Below are 17,625 nucleotides of genomic sequence, written 5' to 3'. Positions count from 1 at the left end.
TAAGACCATTTGTTTCCCATTTCCCTTAGAAGCAGCATGACCCATTGCTCTCTTTTTTTTTTTTTTTTTTTTTTTTTGAGACGGAGTCTTGCTCTTTCGCCCAGGCTGGAGTGCAGTGGCGCAATCTCGGCTCACTGCAAGCTCCGCGTCGCGGGTTCACGCCATTCTCCTGCCTCAGCCTCTCCGAGTAGCTGGGACTACAGGCGCCCGCCACCACGCCCGGCTAATTTTTTGTATTTTTTAGTAGAGACGGGGTTTCACCGTGGTCTCGATCTCCTGACCTTGTGATCCGCCCGCCTCGGCCTCCTAAAGTGCTGGGATTACAAGCGTGAGCCACCGCGCCCGGCCTGACCCATTGCTCTCTATGTGTATTGACAACTCCTTACCTATGCCTCTGAACCATGGTTTCTTGATCTTGGCACTGCAAGTTGCTCCCATTATCCTAAATGTGTGGGGCACAGTGGCTCAGCCTGTAATCCCAGCACTTTGGGAGGCCGAGGTAGGCTGATGACTCGAGACCAGGAGTTTGAGACCAGCCTGGCCAACATGGTAAAACCCTGCCTCTAAAAACAAGCAAACAAAAATCCACAAATGATTAGGACCAGACGTATTTCAGATTTTGGACTTTTTGTGGATTTGGGAACATTTGCATATACATAATGAGATATCTTGGGGATGGGATCAAGTCTAAACACAAAATTCACTTATGTTTTATATATATGCTGAAGGTACTGTAATTTTATACAATATTTTAAATGATTTTATGCATAGAACCAAGTTGAACTGTCAGAAAGCAAAGGTGTCATTATTTTAGTCACCCATGTGGATAATTTGTGATTGCTTGTCATTACCATCATTCCTGGCTCTGAATTTATACGCTACCAATAAGCCATCATTTTCTTACACTTATTCACACGTAAGTGCTTAATAGTAAAACATGACATACACATCTGGCATGTGTGGAAAAGATGTATCAAAACTGAAGGGGCCTGGGAAAATCTTTTTTCCCTTGGGGATATTGAATAAACTGTGTGTTGTACACCTGCATTTTGTCTGCAACCCATCATATGAGGTCAGGTATGGATTGTCCACTTGTGGCATCATGTCAGCAAAAGTGTTTCCAATTTTGGAGCCTTCTGGACTTTGGATTTTTGGATTAGTAATGCTTAACCTGGACTGATTTTGACAGAGATCATTCTTTGATGTGGGAAGTGGTCCTGTGCATTAGAGGATGCTTCGCAGCAACCTGGCCTCTGTTAACTATTGTCACCCTTGTCACAATAAAAAATGTCTCCACACATCACCAAATGTCTTATATGGGCAAAATTGGTCCCAGTGGCAACTACTTCTTCAAAACTGCCCTGAAGAACTGCACTGCAGATATTTGCTTCTACATCTATCTTCACTTCTCTTCTGCGAAATCCTTAAGGCCTGGACAACTTCTTCCTTATCTTAGGATAGCCAGTGACTGATTCTTGCTCAGATCTTCATAGGAAGCACCCTGAAAGGCCAAGGAAGCGTTGGCAGATCTTTCTAGAACTTCAGGAAATCTGAGGCCATCACATCTAGCACTCCGTGCAGTGCCTTAATCACTTCTACAATGTCCCCTCCAGATTCTGTTAAGAATTCAAGTAATTGACACTCATCTCCCTGCAGGGGTGAGGGGCTCATTTTTTAGAAAGTTTTTATGGTAAGCTGAAGCTTGCTCACTGTCTGACTTTACCCACTGTCTCAATCCTTTTTTTTTTGAAACATTCTTGCTCTGTCACCCAGGCTGGAGTGCCGTGGCACGATCTTGACTCACTGCAACATTTGCCTCCCGGGTTCAAGTGATTTTCATGCCTCAGCCTTCTGAGTAGCTGGAATTACAGGCATGCGCCACCACACCTGGCTAATTGTTGTATTTTTAGTAGAGATGGGGTTTCATCATGTTGGCCAGGCTGGTTTAAAACTCCTGGCCTCAAGTGATCCGCGCGCTTTGGTCTCCTAAAGTGCTGGGATTACAGGCATGAGCCACACGTGCCTGGCCCCATTGTCCCAATTCTACTCTCTGAATTCTTATAAAATTAGTCTAACTTTACTTCCACATGATAGCCTTTTAGGTTTACGAAGACTACCATTATAATCATTCACTCAATCATTTAACAAATATATACTTGAAAAGGAGAAAAGCAACCACTGACATGGGCAGTTGGCCTGGCTCTGTCACCTGGCTCTCTGTGATGTTAGGAGCTCATCTGGCATCACAGACAGGTCATGGTATTCTTCTGGTGAACATAAACAATCTCACAGAGCACCTACATCAGACAAGGGCACTCTATGATCTTGGTAAAGTGAGACAAAAACCAAACCAAACAAAAACAAGACCACTTCATAAATCTTATCCAAGAACAGGAAAAAATAAACTCACTGTGTAAACCACAAAAATAGCCTCCTCTTCCTTCTAACATAACTGCTGCTTCTTTACCAATTATATCCTTAGCCTTGCTCTCTTCTTCCCTCCTTCTAAAAAAAAATTTCTTAAGATAACCAATCAGATAATTATTCCTGCTTCCTGGCATCATTCAATTCGGACCAAAACCTCACTTCCTTGAAACCTCTGCCAAATCACCTAACTTAAGCCCAAATGCTCCTTGCTAACATACCAAGCCACTCCATGGTTCCCCCTCTTGTACATTCTCTCTCATGACAACAAGCCAAAAACTCAGCTTGTTCAATTACAGGTATGTTCCTGGTGGTCTTTGGCTGGAAGGCATTGACATACTGAACACCTAATATAAGCCAGGCACTAGGGATAGGGCAATGAATAAAACGAACAAAAATCTGTGTCTCTGTCAGAGCTTCTGTGGAAGTGAAGAATGAACCAGGTGAAAGCGTAATATGGTGTGTTAGTTGTGCTATGTGCCATGCGGAAAAGTAATGTTGAGGAAGGAATATGGCTGTTGGGATTTTGGTTCACTAGGAACAGGCTTACTGAGGTGCCACTCTGAGATCTGAGGGAGGGGACATGTGAGCCGTGCAGCTATTTCGGGGTGTTCAAAGACAGAATGGCCAATACAAAGGCCCTAGAACAGGAGGGGGCCTGGGGTGGCTCAGGAGCAGTACGGAGAACTCCTGTGGCTGGAGTGGGTGATCAAAGAGGTGAGGAGTAGGAGACAGTAAGATGAGGCATGAGAAGAGAACAATGATCAAATAGGGCCTTATAAACCACTGCCAGGATTTTGGCTTTTACTTTGCATAAGTGAGATGGGAAGTTGTCGCAAAGTGTTGAACAGAAAAATCACATGGTTTCTTCTTCTTTCTTTCTTTTTTTCTTTTTCTTTCTTTCTGGTTTTTTTTTTTTTGTCAGAGTCTTGCTCTGTCACCCAGGCTGGAGTGCAGTGGCACAATCTTGGCTCACTGCAGCCTCCGCCTCCCGGGTTCGAGTGACTCTCATGCCTCAGCCTCCGCAGTAGCTGGGATTACAAACGCATGCCACTATGTCCAGCTAATTTTTGTATTTTTAGTAGAGACAGGATTTTGTCATGTTGGCCAGGCTGGTTTCAAACTCCTGACCTCAAGCGATCCTCCCACTTCAGCCTCCTAAAGTGCTGGGATTACAGGCGTGAGCCACTGTGCCCGGCCCAACATTTTTTTTTTTGTAAAATATCTCTCTCTAGCACACTACATTGTTTATCTATTTAACTTATTTCTTGTCCGCCTATACTTTTTTTTTTTTGTAAAGACAGGGTCTTGCTATGTTGACCAGGCTGGTCTTGAACTCCTGGCCTAAAGCAATCCTCCTACCTCTGCCTACCCAAAGTGCTGGGATTACAGGAGTGAGCTACTGACCCCAGCCTCTCTGCCTATTCTTACTAGAATAAAAGTTCCATGAGAGCAAGGATTTGGGTCTATTTTTCTGATTAACAAACACTGCACAGAACAGTGTCTGGTTATAGTAGGGGCCCAATAAGTACTTGTTGAATGAATAGTTTTCAGATCCATTGTGACTTTTGTCTCACATCCATGAGCATGCTCCTTTGGCAGTGTTTCTCTAAAATGATCAGGGGATGTTCCAGCCAAATTCTGGAATCGTAGGATGTTTCTCCTTTGTTCAAACCCTGGCATTTTACAGTGCAGCCCAGCAAGCCTAGCCTGTTTGGCAGGCATATCAGCCACTTCATGCCTCCCTATACAGAACCATGTACTTTTCCTGCAAAGAAGAAAATCTACAGTCATCCAACCCCTCGTAGCTCAGGATATGTGCTGTATCTCTAACGATGGAATCACACATCTCATAGGAAATGGAGAAAAAGGACACCAGACATCCGATTGTGAAATCTCTTTTAAGAAAGGATGTCCCCAACAAAAAAACAGGAAGGAAGGAAGGAAGGAAGGAAAGAAGGAAGGAAGGCAGGAAGGCCCAGCTTGGGCAACATAGCAAAGTCTCATCTCTACTAATATATACATAAATAAATAAGCCAGGGATGGTGGCGTGCACCTGTAGTCCCAGCTACTCAGGAGGCTGATGTGGGAGGATCAATTGAGTCTAGGACTTTGAGGCTGTAGTGAGCTATGATTGTGCCACCTGCACGCTAGCCTGGACAACAGAGTGAGACCTTGTTTAAAAAAAAAGAAAAGTAAGGATGCCAAACTTGAACTCCCGAATTTTCAACTTTGCAGACCGTAGACAGGAGTTTAGGTTTCTTCTGTGGCATCAACTAGCTCTGGGACTTTAACCAAACCAATTAACCTCTCCAAACTTCATTTCAGTCATCTGCAATATGAAACTAATAAGGCCTATATAGTGAGGCTGTTATGAGGATTGGAGAGAATTATATAGAGGACTATAGTAGACCTTAGTAAATGTTATTTTTTCTTACTTCATAATCTCTTCCCATTTGCCAAAAGTTTTCAGCTAAGATGAAGTGGGAGTAAAAATTAGCTGGGTGTGGTGGCGAGTGCCTGTAATCCCAGCTACTCAGGAGGCTGAGGCAGGAAAATCACTTGAACCCGGGCGGTGGAGGTTGCAGTGAGCCGAGATCGCGCCATTGCCCTCCAGCCTGGGCAACAAGAGCGAAACAGTGAAACTCCGTCTCAAAAATAAATAAATAAATAAATAAATAAATAAATAATAAATAAATAAATGACAACTGTGATATCTATTCTTTTGTATCTGGCTTTTCCCACTTAGCATATGTTTTCAAGTTTCATCTGTGTTGTAGATAATTTTTTGTCTACAACGTTTTTGGAGATAAATTTGTTTTGTCTACAATTTTTTGCAGACAATTTTTAAATTGCACTTTTTTGTATGAGTGAGATTGAAATCCTGTAATATGTAAGCTTTTATATAATAAAAAGCCATTTGCGTCTTTCTCCATGACCACTTCATTTATGTTTGTAGTCCATTCCTCCTATCCAAGAATAGGAAATAACTTTACATTTACTCAAATATTTTGGCCCATCAGCAGCATTTGAAGTTCTCTTCACATACATCTTGCATAGTTATGTTAAATAAAACTAGTTCTTTAAACTGACACCAAAAAAATAGCTAGTAATTGAACACTAGTAGCATCATTTCTAAATTAGTCATCCTCTCAATTTGTAAAATTTGAAGTTGTGTTAAAATTCCACAAGGTGGCAGACTGGTTCTACTAAGTTGGGCTTACCGCATGGGTTTAAATAACATTCTAAATGTGTTATATGCGTTCAATGGAATAGTATTTAGTTTTAAAAAAGAATGATATTCTGACACTTGAGGCTTCCAGCAATCCTCCTACCTTGGCCTCCCAAACAGTTGCGATTACAGGCATGAGCCATCACGCCCAGCTGACATCCTTGTTTTGTATTCATTGTCAGTAAACAGATGCTTCAACATAAATGAAAAAACTTTGATAAGATTATATTAAGTGAAATAAGCCGGTTACAAAAGGACACATATTGTATGTTCCACTTATATGAGTAGTCAAAATCAGAGAGAGAAAGTAGAATGGTGTTTGGCTGGGAAAAGAAGAAATGGGGAGTTATTGTTTAATGGATCCACAGTTTCACTTTCAGAAGACGTAAAAATTCTGAATATGGATGGTGGTGACAACTGCACAACAATGTTAATGTACTTAATGCCACTAAACTGTACACTTAAGAATGATTAACAAGGTAAATTTTATGTTATTGTATATTTTACCACAATAAAAAAGATGGTAAAAAATAAGATTCAAGTAAAGAAATCTATAAAGAATACAAAAGTCTTCCACTGTACTGTGTATCCTTCCAAAATTTCTATAAGTACACACACACCCAGGTGTGGTGTGTACTCAATATTTTACACTGTATCGTTCAATCAAGAGAAATATCCACCTCATCCTTTTTTAGAAAAAAACTTAGGAAAAGTTACTTTTTTCCTATGCAGTAGAATTCTGTGAGTTTCAATACATACAGATTTGTGTAACCACCACCAAAATCAGGATACAGAATGATTCCATTACCCTCTCTCAACCCCTGCCCCCCAAAAAATCAAACTCCTATGCTAATATTTTACAGTCACACCCTTCCCAAAATTAACTCTGGGAAACCACTGATCTTTTCTTCCTATCATATTATCTTTTCCAGAGTACCATATAAATGGGAACATGTAATATATAACCTTTTGAGTCTGCCTTCTTTCACTTAGCAAAATCACCGTGTATTCATGGAGGTTGTTGCCTGTGTCAATAGTTTATTCTTCTCACTACTGGGTAGTATTGCGTTACACAGATATACCACAGCATTATTTATCCATTCAATTGTTGAAAGACACTTGGGTGGTTTCCTGTTTCTGGTGATTGTGAATAAAGCTGCTATACAAGTTTTTGTGCAAATGTTAAGTTTTAATTAGTCTAGGGCAAATACACAGGAGAGGGATTGTTGGGTCATAATGTACCCCTAATGTAGTTGTATATTTACCTTTGTAAGAAATTACCAAATTGTTTTCCATAGAGGCTGTACCATTTTGCATACTCAATACCAATGTATGAAAGTTTAGTTACTCCACATCCTTGCTGGATATTGATATTGTCAGAATTTTTAATTTTAGCCATTTTAGGAGGTGAGTAGTGACAGCTCATTATGGTGTTAATTTGTATTTCCTTAGTGATTTATGCTATTGAACTCTTTTCATGTGCCACCATGTGGTCTCTTTGGTGACATATCTATTCAAGTTTTTTCCCCATTTTAAAGAACTAGGTTGTTTGTTTTCTCACCGTTGTGTTATGAGAGTTGTTTTTATATTCTGAAAACAAGTTCTTGGTCGGATATATGATTTACAAATATTTTTCTCCCAGTTCATAGCTTCTCATTTCTATTCTGACGAAACAAAAATTTTCAATTTTTTTTTTTTTTGGTGGAGGAGACAGGGTCTCACTCTGTTGCCCAAGCTGGAGCACAGTGGCACCAACATGGCTCACTGCAGCCTTGATCTCCTAGGCTCAAGGGATCCTCCTATCTCAGCCTCCTGAGTAGCTGGGCCCACAGGCACATGCCACCATGCTCAGCTAATTTTTTACTTTTTTATTTTTTGGCAGAGATGGAGTCTCACCATGCTGCTCAATTGCTCAGGCTGATCTCAAACTCCGGGCACAAGCAATCCTCCTGCTTTGGCCTCCCAAAGTGCTGGGATTACAGGTGTGAGCTACTGTGCCTGTCCAAACATTTTCAATTTTGCTGAAACAAATTATCAACTTATTCTTTTATGGATTGTGCTTTTGGTTCAAGTTTTGCCTAACCCCAGGTTAGGAAGATTTTTCTCCTGTATTTTCTTCTAAAAGTGTTATGGTTCTATATTCATATCTATGATCCATTTTGGATAAAGTTTTGCACAGGTATAAAGTTTGGATGTTCATTTTGGTTTTTTGCCCATAATGTTCAATTGTTTCAACACTATTTTTTGAAAAGACTGCTATTACGCCATTGAATTGTCTTTTCACCTGTGTCAAAAATAAGTTGGTTATATTTGTGTAAGTCTATTTCTAGGCTCTCTATCCTACTTCATTGATTTGTATATTTTTTCCTTTGGTCAGTACAACCAAGTCACGATTGTGGTAGCTTTGTAGTAAGTCTGAAAGTCAGATAGTATGATTCTACCAACTTTATTCTTCTTCAGAATAGTTTTGGTTATTCTCATTCGTTTGCCTTTCTATATAAATTCAAGAATCAGCTTGTCTATACTTAAAAAGATCCTGCAATGATTTTGATGGAAATGAAAACATTTATTATGTTGAGTTTTCCAGTCTATGAACATAGCATGTCTCTCATTTAGATTTTTTTTTTTTTTCTTGAGATGGAGTCTTGCTCTCTCGCCCGGGCTGGAGTGCGGTGGCGCGATCTCGGCTCACTGCAAGCTCCGCCTCCTGGGTTCATGCCATTCTTCTGCCTCAGCCTCCCGAGTAGCTGGGACCACAGGTGCCTGCCACCACGCCTGTCTAATTTCTTGTATTTTTAGTAGAGACAGGGTTTCACTGTGTTAGCCAGGATGGCCTCGATCTCCTGACCTCATGATCCTCCCGCCTCGGCCTCCCAAAGTGCTGGGATTAGAGGTGTGAGCCACCGCGCCTGGCCGCTTCTTCTTCTTCTTTTTTAAAAAAAACAAAACACAGCATTTTGTGGTTTTTAGTACAAACATCCTGTACATGTTTTGTTAGAATCATACCTAAGTGTTGCAATCTGGGGGGAGCAATTTTAAATGGAATTTTATTTCTTAATTTTAATTTCCAATTGTTCATGTCAGTAAATAGAAATAAAATTGACTTTTGTGTGTTGATATTGTATCCTGTACAAAGCCCAATTCACTTATTAGTTCTAGAAGTGTAACCAAACTCAGGTCCAGCTGCTCACCACCTATCAAGCTAAAAACACAAGAAGCAATGCATGGTAAAAGAAAAGTAACCTTTATTTCAAATGCCATCAGTTAGGGAGGTAGCTGAGCTCAAGTCACAAAGAGATCGTCTCAAACTTTTGGGCTGACTGAGGGAGTTTCAAAAGAGAAACTTGCTGTGAGAATTATGTAGGAGTGTTGCAGGGTGCAGCTCTGCATGCCTTGTTCTGATGGCTATCTTGAATAATCACCTATTCAGAGGTCTTGTTGGTGTTATCTTGACTTCAGTCTGATGGTGGTGAACTAATTGTTTACGGACTCCCCTAAACAGGTGGATTTCCCAAGGGTTCCATGCCTGGTTTGTTTCAAGATTAGTCCCTGGAACTTTTAAACAAGCAGATGGTTAGATAAGTGTGTATAGTGCAAGGGAGTGTCTGGTAGAAAGGGGAGAGAAACAAAGAGTTTCAAAGTACATTTCAAGCCCATATTCTGAGTTTAGAGAAAAAAGTTCAAAAATGCATTTTACAGCTAAGACACTCAGTTATAGAAGGGTCTATATGTATTTCTCTTACTTTATTTTACTAATGAAGCTCCTTTTAAAAATTTACTTTAATTTTTACTTTCAGAGAGAGTCTTGTTCTGTTGCCTAGGTTGGAGTGCAGTGGTATGATCATGGCTTACTGAAACCTCAAACTCCTGGGTCCAAGCGCTCCTCCCACCTCAGCCTCCCAAATAGCTGGGACTACAGGCATATGCCATCATACCTGGCTCATTTTAAAATTTTGCATAGATACAGAGTATTACTATGTTGCCCAGGCTGGTCTTGAACTCTCGGCTTCAAGCAATCCTCCTACATTGGCCTCCCAAAGGGTTGGGATTACAGGCATGAGCCACCACGCTCAGCTGACATCCTTGTTTTATATCTGAGTTTAGATGAAAAGCATGTGTCTTTCACCAATAAGTATGATGTTAGCTATAGTTTACTGAGTTGTTTTTTCTTAATCATATATGGTTAACTCTTTTTTTAAGAGACAGGTTTTGTTGCCCAGGCTAGAGTGCAGTGGTGTGATCATAATTCACTACAGCCTTGAACTTCTGGGCTCAAGCAATCTTCCAACAAAACCCTGCCTAGTAGCAGGTGCACACCACAACGTCTGGCTTATTTTTAAATTTCTTTGTAGAGAGGGAGTCTCACTGTGTTGGCCAGGCTTGACTTGAACTCCTGGCCTCAAGTAATCCTCCTACTTTGGCCTCCCAAAGTGCTGGGATTACAGATGTGAGCCACCACACTCAGCCTATAACTGGTTAATTTTTTTTTCTTTTTTTTAAATTAAGTTCCAGGGTACATGTGCAGGATGTGCAGGTTTGTTACATAGGTAAACATGTGTCATAGTGGTTTGCTGCACCTATCAACCCATTATCTAGGTATTAAGCCCAGTATGTATCAGCTCTTTTCTCTAATGATCTGCCACCTCTGCCCTCCCCAAAAAGGCCCCAGTAAATGTTGTTCCCCTCCCTGTGTCCATGTATTTTCATTTTTCAGCTCTCACTTATAAGTGAGAACATGTGGTGTTTGGTTTTCTGTTCCTGCATTAGTTTGCTGAGGATAACGGCTTCCAGATTCATCCACGTGCCTGCAGAAGACATGATCTCATTCCTTTTTATGGCTGCATAGTATTCTACGGTGTATATGTATCACATTTTCTTTATCCAGCCTATCATTGATGGGCATTTGGGTTGATTCCATGTCTTTGCTATTGTGAGTAGTGCTTCAGTGAACATAAGTGTGCATGTATCTTTAAAACAGAATGATTTCTATTCTTCTGGGTATATACCCAGTAATGGAATTGCTGGATCAAATGGTATTTCTGGTTCTAAATCTTTGAGGAATTGCCACACTGTCTTCCACAATGGTTGAACTAATTTACATTCCCACCAACAGTGTAAAAACATTCCTGTTTCTCTGGAACCTCACCACAAGGGAATCTCCTGATCCACGGATTAGAAAAAATTGTGGGAAAAGCATAGTACCCCTGGTTGGTGGCACAGTCCCTCACCACTTCCCTTGGCTAGGGGAGGGAGGTTTCCCTGGTCTGTGCACTTTCTGGGTGAAGTGACACCCCACCCTGCTTCTGCTCTCTCTCCATGGGTTGTGCCCACCGCCTAGCCAGTCCCAGTGAGATGAACTGGGTACCTCAGTTGGAAATGCAGAAATCATCCACCTTCTGTGTTGGCCTAGCTCAGAGCTGCAGATGGGAACTGCTTCTATCCTGCCATTTTGGTCCCTCCCTACCGTTAATTTTTATCAAACACTTTTTCTGTACTAATTGATATAATCATGAGGTTTTTCTTGGTCTGTAGTTTTCTTGTACTGTCCTTGTGTTGTGGCTGGGCTGTTGTAGTTCAGCAAGTGGAAGGGAACGGCGCCCAGCAGTTCCCTACACCCCCGCCATTGCTCAGCGAGCAGGAAAGAGGGTTTCAGTGTTACAGGATTCCTTCGGTGCTACTTTGCCAGCTGGAAATCTCTTTGGCTGCTGTAAACTCTGTCCAGGACCTCACTTGAGCCCACTGGGCTCACTCTACAGGCTCAACCCAGCAGGTTCTGCTTGGCTCGCGCCCTGGCCTGGATCCCACACAGGTTGTGGGATCTGCACTCAACCTGTAGCTGGACCAGGCATGCTGTGAATGGCTTCCATGTTAGGCACCGGCATGTAGATGAGGGGAACATGGTGGCACCTGAAAACTTGGAGACATCAGTAACCACAGAGCCCCAAAGGGTGTTACAGCTCTTGCCTGGGGCGTCCCAAGTTCTGCCCCCAAGAAATGTTATAGCTCTCTCTCATTCCTGCTGCCCACAGCTTGGCGAATGGGGTCTTGTTACAGCTTGTTCAGTCCTGCCGCTTGCAGCTTGCCGAGTTTGGGTTCTTGTCCCGCGACCAAGAGGAATAAGGTACATGGATACCAGAGACTGAGTAGGGCGGAGAAGAATTTTACTGAGCGACAGAAAGAAAGCTCTCAGTAGAGAGGGGGCTCAAGAACAGGTAGTGAGGCTAAGCAAGGTTTTTATGGGCTAAGAATGGGGGAGTACATGCTGATTGGTCCATAGGTGGGCTGGAAAAAGGTGGGCTAAAATGTATCAAGAAAGTTCTCACTCTAGTCATGGACTCTATCCACAACTGGCAGCTCTGTTTTCAGGCTTCAGGTTGTCTTTGGCTTGAAGGTTGGGTTTCACCAGGGACCTGTCCCTGCCTGCCTAGGAATTTGTCTGTCTCCTTTTTGCTATCACTTGTCTGGTTTTGATATCAGGGTAATGTCCTCATAAAATGGGTTAAGAAGTGTTTCCCTCTCTTCTATTTTCTAAAAGAGGTCATGTACTATTGTTATCATTTTTCTTTACATATTTGGTAGAATTCACCAATGAAACCATCTCAGCCTGGAATTTCTTCTTCAGAAGGTTTTAACTATAAAGTTCAACTTTTTATTTTTTATTTTTTTTTGACAGTCTTGCTCTGTCACCCAGGCTGGAGTGCAGTGGCATGATCTTAGCTAACTGCAACCTCCGCCCCCCGGGTTCAAGTGATTGTTGTGCCTCAGCCTCCCAAGTTGAGTAGCTGGGACTATGGGTGTGTACCATCAGGTCTAGCTAATTTTTGTATTTTTGGTAGAGATGGGGTTTTGCCATGTTGGCCAGGCTGTTCTTGAACTTCTGGCCTCAAGTGATCCACCTGCCTTGGCCTCCCAAAGTATATAAATTCAACTTCTTTAATAGTTACAGTGCTATTTATGTTGCTTATTTGTCCCGGGTGAGTTTTGGTAATTTGTGGGGTTTGAGGAATTGGTCCATTTGATCTAAGTTTCCAAATGTATGCAAGTGTAATTTTTCAGTATTCCTTATCCTATTTTTTTTAAAGACAGGGTCTCACTAAGTTGCCCAGTTTGGTCTTCAACTCCTGGGCTCAAGAGATTTTCCCACCTCAGCCTCCCAGGTAGCTCTCCTTTTCAGACCACCTCCTTTTAACTTATTTTTAAGCAGACAAAAATGAAAATGCAATATATCAAAATTTGTGGGATTATAGGTAAAGCAGTGTCTAGAGGGAAATTTATAGTATTAAATGCTCATATTAAAAAGATTTCAAATCAATATTCTAAGCTTCCACTTTAATAAATTAGAAATTAAAATGAAAGTAAAACCAAAACAAATGGAAGAAAGGAAATAATGAAGATAATTGCAGAAATCAATGCAATTGAAAACAGATGAATGAGAAAATTAAACCAAAATCTTATTTGAAAAAAGTCACTGAGATTGATAAACCTATGGTCAGAATGATGAGGGAAAAAAGAGAAAAGACACATTAACAATAGTATGAATGATATCCCTACAGAAGCTACTGCTGGTAAGAACATAGGCAAAGACTATGAATAACTCTTTGGCTATAAATTTGGCAACTGAGGTAAAATGGAAAAACTTCTTGAAGGACACAAAGTACTAAAACTCATTCAAGATCAAATATGTATCCTGAATGTTCCCATATCTATTAAAGAAATTGAATTCATGGATTAAAAACTTTTAAATAAAACTCCATGCCCAGATTGTTTCAATGGTGAATTCTACAAAATCTCTTCCATAACATAGAAGAGGAAAAAATACTTCTCTACTCATTTTATGTGTTCAGGATTACTCTGATACAAAAAACAGACTTACATAATTATGGTGATATGGTTTGAATTTGTGTCCCCTCCCAAATCTCATGTCGAATTGTAACCCCCAGTGTTGGAAGAGGGGCCTGGTGGGACTTCAATAGATATTTCTCCAAAGATATATAAATGGCCAAAAAGCACATGAAAAGATATTCAACATCACTAGAGAAATGCAAGTCAAAACCACAATGAGACACCACATCCATTAGGATGGTTATCATAAAAGAAAAAAAAGAACCCTAAGAAACAGAAATAATATAAACATTGCTAGTGGGAATGTAAAATGGTACAACTATTGTGGAAAACTGTACGATGATACCTCGAAAAATAAAACATAGAATTACCATATGATCCAGCAGTTCCTCTTCTGAGTATATACCCAAAGGAATTGAAAGCAGGGACTCAAACACATATTTGTATACATATGTTTATAGCAGCATTATTCACAACAGCCCAAAGGTGGAAGCAACCTGAGTATCCATCAATGAATGAATAAACACGATGTGTTATACACTTACAATGTGTGATGGTTAATTTTAGGTGTCAACTTGATTAAAGAATACTCAGAAACCTGGTAATCCATTATTTTGGGGTGTGTCTGTGAGGGTGTTTCCAGAGGAGATTAGCATGTGAGTCTGAGTGGACTAGGTAGGGAAGATCGGCCCTCAATGTGGGCAGGCAGTGTGCAATCTGCTGTGGGCCCAGATAGAACAAAAACAGAGACAAGGTGAATATGTTGGTGTATCTGTGGGATCTGGGGTACATTCTTTCTCTTCTGTCCTTGTACAACAACTCCAGGCTTCCTGGCCTTTGGGCTTCAGGACTTACACTAGTGGCTTTCCGGGTTCTCAGGTCTTTGGTCTTGGTCTGAGAGTTACAGTCCCAGCATCCCTGGGTCTGAAGCCTTCAGACATGGACTGAACCATGCTCCTGGCATTCCAGGGTCTCCAGCTTGCAGATGGCCTGTTGTGGGACTTCTCAGCCTCCATAATTGTATGAGCCAATTTCCCTAATAATCCCATAATCCCCTATCTATCTATCTATCTATCTATCTATCTATCTATCTATCTATCTATCAATCATCTATCTATCATCTATCATCTATTTATCTATCATCTATCTATCATCTATATCTATCTATCATCTATCTATCTCTATCTATCATCTATCTATCTATTATCTATCTATCTATCTATCTATCTATCTATCTATCTATCTATCATCTATCATCTACCTATCTACCTATCTTTCTATCTCCCATTGGTTCTTTCTCTGGAGAACTCTAATACACATTCCTCTTCAGCCTTAAAAGGAAATAAAGTTCTGACACATGCCATAACATGGATAGACCTTTAAGACATTATGCACAGAGAAATAAGGCAGGCAAAAAAGGAGAAATATGGCATGACCCTACTTACTTGACCTATCTGAAATGCTCCAGTACATAGAGGAGAAGAAAGTAAGACAGTGGTTACTAGGGATTGGGACCACTATCCTGCTTTCTGTCAGGGAGGAATGGGGAATGATTATTTAATGGGTACAGAGTTTCAATTTGGGATGATGAAAAAGTTCAGGAGATGGATGGTAATGATTGTACAACAATGTGAATATACTTAATGTCACTGCCCCATACACCTAAAAATTGCTGAAATGGTAAATTTTATGTTATGTGCATTTCACTGCAATTTTTAAAAAAGGAAAAAAAATAATTGTAGCCATCAGTGACTCAGTGCTTATGATGATAGCTATGGAACTGCAGCAATTTGCTACCTCCTTAATTTTCACAGTATTTTACAGGTAAGCAGACAAGCTGAGAAAGTCAAGCTCCATCCATGAGTTGTATTATAGTTTATCTTTCTGGTCTACCAGTAGTTCCTCCCTCTCTGCACATTTTCCCTCCCTTCTGCTGCTCATTCTTAAACCCTTGACTTCATAGGCTGGGAGTATTCAGGAAAAAGGCAAGTTTTTAATAGACCTTCTGAATTGTAAACATTTTCTTCTATTTTTGTATGCTGAAATGTTTTTCTTTAATCCTGAATATTTTATTAAATTTGTGATTTTTCTCTTCAATCTGTTAGCATGGCATATGATGGTAATGGGTTTTCTGATGTTGAGCCATTCCTTGCATTCCTTGGGATCATCTTACCTAATCATATTATATACTGTTGAGCTTGATTTGCTATTTTATCTAGGATTCTTTTATCTATATTAATTTCTGCTTTTCCTATGAGGTTTTGTCCAGCTCTGAAATTTTGCCCACCTTACAACTACAAGTCAGCCTGTTACTGTTTCACTGATGCTGGAAGATGTGACACTCCTGGGTCACCGAGAAAGAACTTTATGGCTCACAGCAATAAAGAAGTTTACATCAGATCCCCTTGACCCCTGAATCCCACAAGAGCAAAGTGAAAAGTTCCAGACGGGGGCTGCACATGCAGTGAGTTTAGCTGGCATATAGCAGTTGAAGGACACTGGGCTTGGGGAAATCCGCCTCCTTTATATTATACAACACCTGCCCTTTGCCTCAAAACCTCTTTTTTTTTTTTTGAGACGTAGTTTTGCTCTGTCACCAGGCTGGAGTGCAGTGGCGCCATCTCGGCTCACTGCAACCTCCAACTCCCCGGTTCAAGAGATTCTCCTGCCTCAGCCTCCGGAGTAGCTGGGATTACAGGCACGCACCATCATGCCTAGCTCATTTTTGTATTTTTAGTAGAGACGGGATTTCACCATGTTGGTCAGGATGGTATCGATCTCCTGACATCATAATTCACTCGCCACGGCCTCTCAAAGTGCTGGGATTACAGGCGTTGCCCAGCCAGAACCTCATCCTTCAAGGTTGCTCACTGATAACTGGCCGAGGCAAGGAGTGGTCAGGGCCTTACATTCTTGACATATCCAGAAAGTGCAGGTACTCTTAGGGTTCAAGGCAAATTGCCTTTCCTAACGTGGTTTTCATATCAAGGTTACACTAACCTCAATTAACGTGAGCTTTCTCTTTTAAATCTCAGAAACTATTTGGATAAATGAGGGATTTATGTCTTGAAGTTTTGGTAAAACACTGTAAACTGGGCCTATGTTTGGGGCAGAGAAGGGGGGAGTTTTGATGTAATCATTTTTTTTTTCTTGAGTGAATATTTTGTATTTTCCCAGAAAATTAATCCATATCAAAATTCTCAAATATATAGGCTGATTTTTTACAATTGCTTGAATCTACTCTATTTATATCTCCTTTTTCATTGAAGATATTTCTATTTGTGACTTTTTTTGCCAGTCTGACATGTTCCCTCCCAAAAATCAGCCTTTGGTCCACATTCTACAGCTCTTGCGTTTTCCTCTCATCTCCATCCTCTGACACAGAGTGATGGGGTCTATTTGAATCTTCCACATACCCATTAACAGGTTCCAGCTGGAGTGGGAACCATAGTTCCTATTTCATCCTGTTTTTGTGGGCTGGTCCAGCACACCTTCTACCTTCAGAATTTCTGTGAAAGAAGGGACAAGTCTCTGTGCTCACCACACTCCTAGAGGTGCCTTTCCAGTTATTACAAGAACTTCCTCACCTTGCACTGATCTAGCAGTGGCACTATGGTAGGTCTGTCAGTTTCTGAAGGAGAGTAATCTATTCAACCCAAGGGGATGCTTAGTTTCATCCGTGCAGGCACCCCCAACCAGGTAATTCTGATACCCATCCCCTTTGCTTGGTATGAGAAACAGAAATGTTGGTGACGTGGTCTCTCAGTAAGCCCTAGACGAAGGGGGGATGGTATTGTCCACTTGTTACTGATTGTAGTGAATGCTTATAATTTTATGTGGCCTTGGCACTCATTGTGAATATAAGTTGGACTTTCCCATACAGAAGCAGAGCTCAGTCACCCTCGACACAGTTTCCAGTTCTATGTCTCCCAGTTCCTCAATGTGGTTCATCCAGATGGCTGCCTTATACAGCTGCTCACTGTCAACCACTTTGCTATGGGACAGCTAGATGCAGCTTGCCTGACTGGCCTTGTTGACCCTCACATGGGCTGTGTGGATATGTCACAGTGACTACCTCTCAGTCACAGAGTGGTCTCCTGGAACTGATGCCTGTTTGCTTTCAACCT

The sequence above is a fragment of the Symphalangus syndactylus genome, chromosome 1 (assembly GCF_028878055.3).
Source record: "Symphalangus syndactylus isolate Jambi chromosome 1, NHGRI_mSymSyn1-v2.1_pri, whole genome shotgun sequence".
Taxonomy (NCBI): domain Eukaryota; kingdom Metazoa; phylum Chordata; class Mammalia; order Primates; family Hylobatidae; genus Symphalangus; species Symphalangus syndactylus.
Note: the sequence above shows the minus strand (reverse complement) of the source record.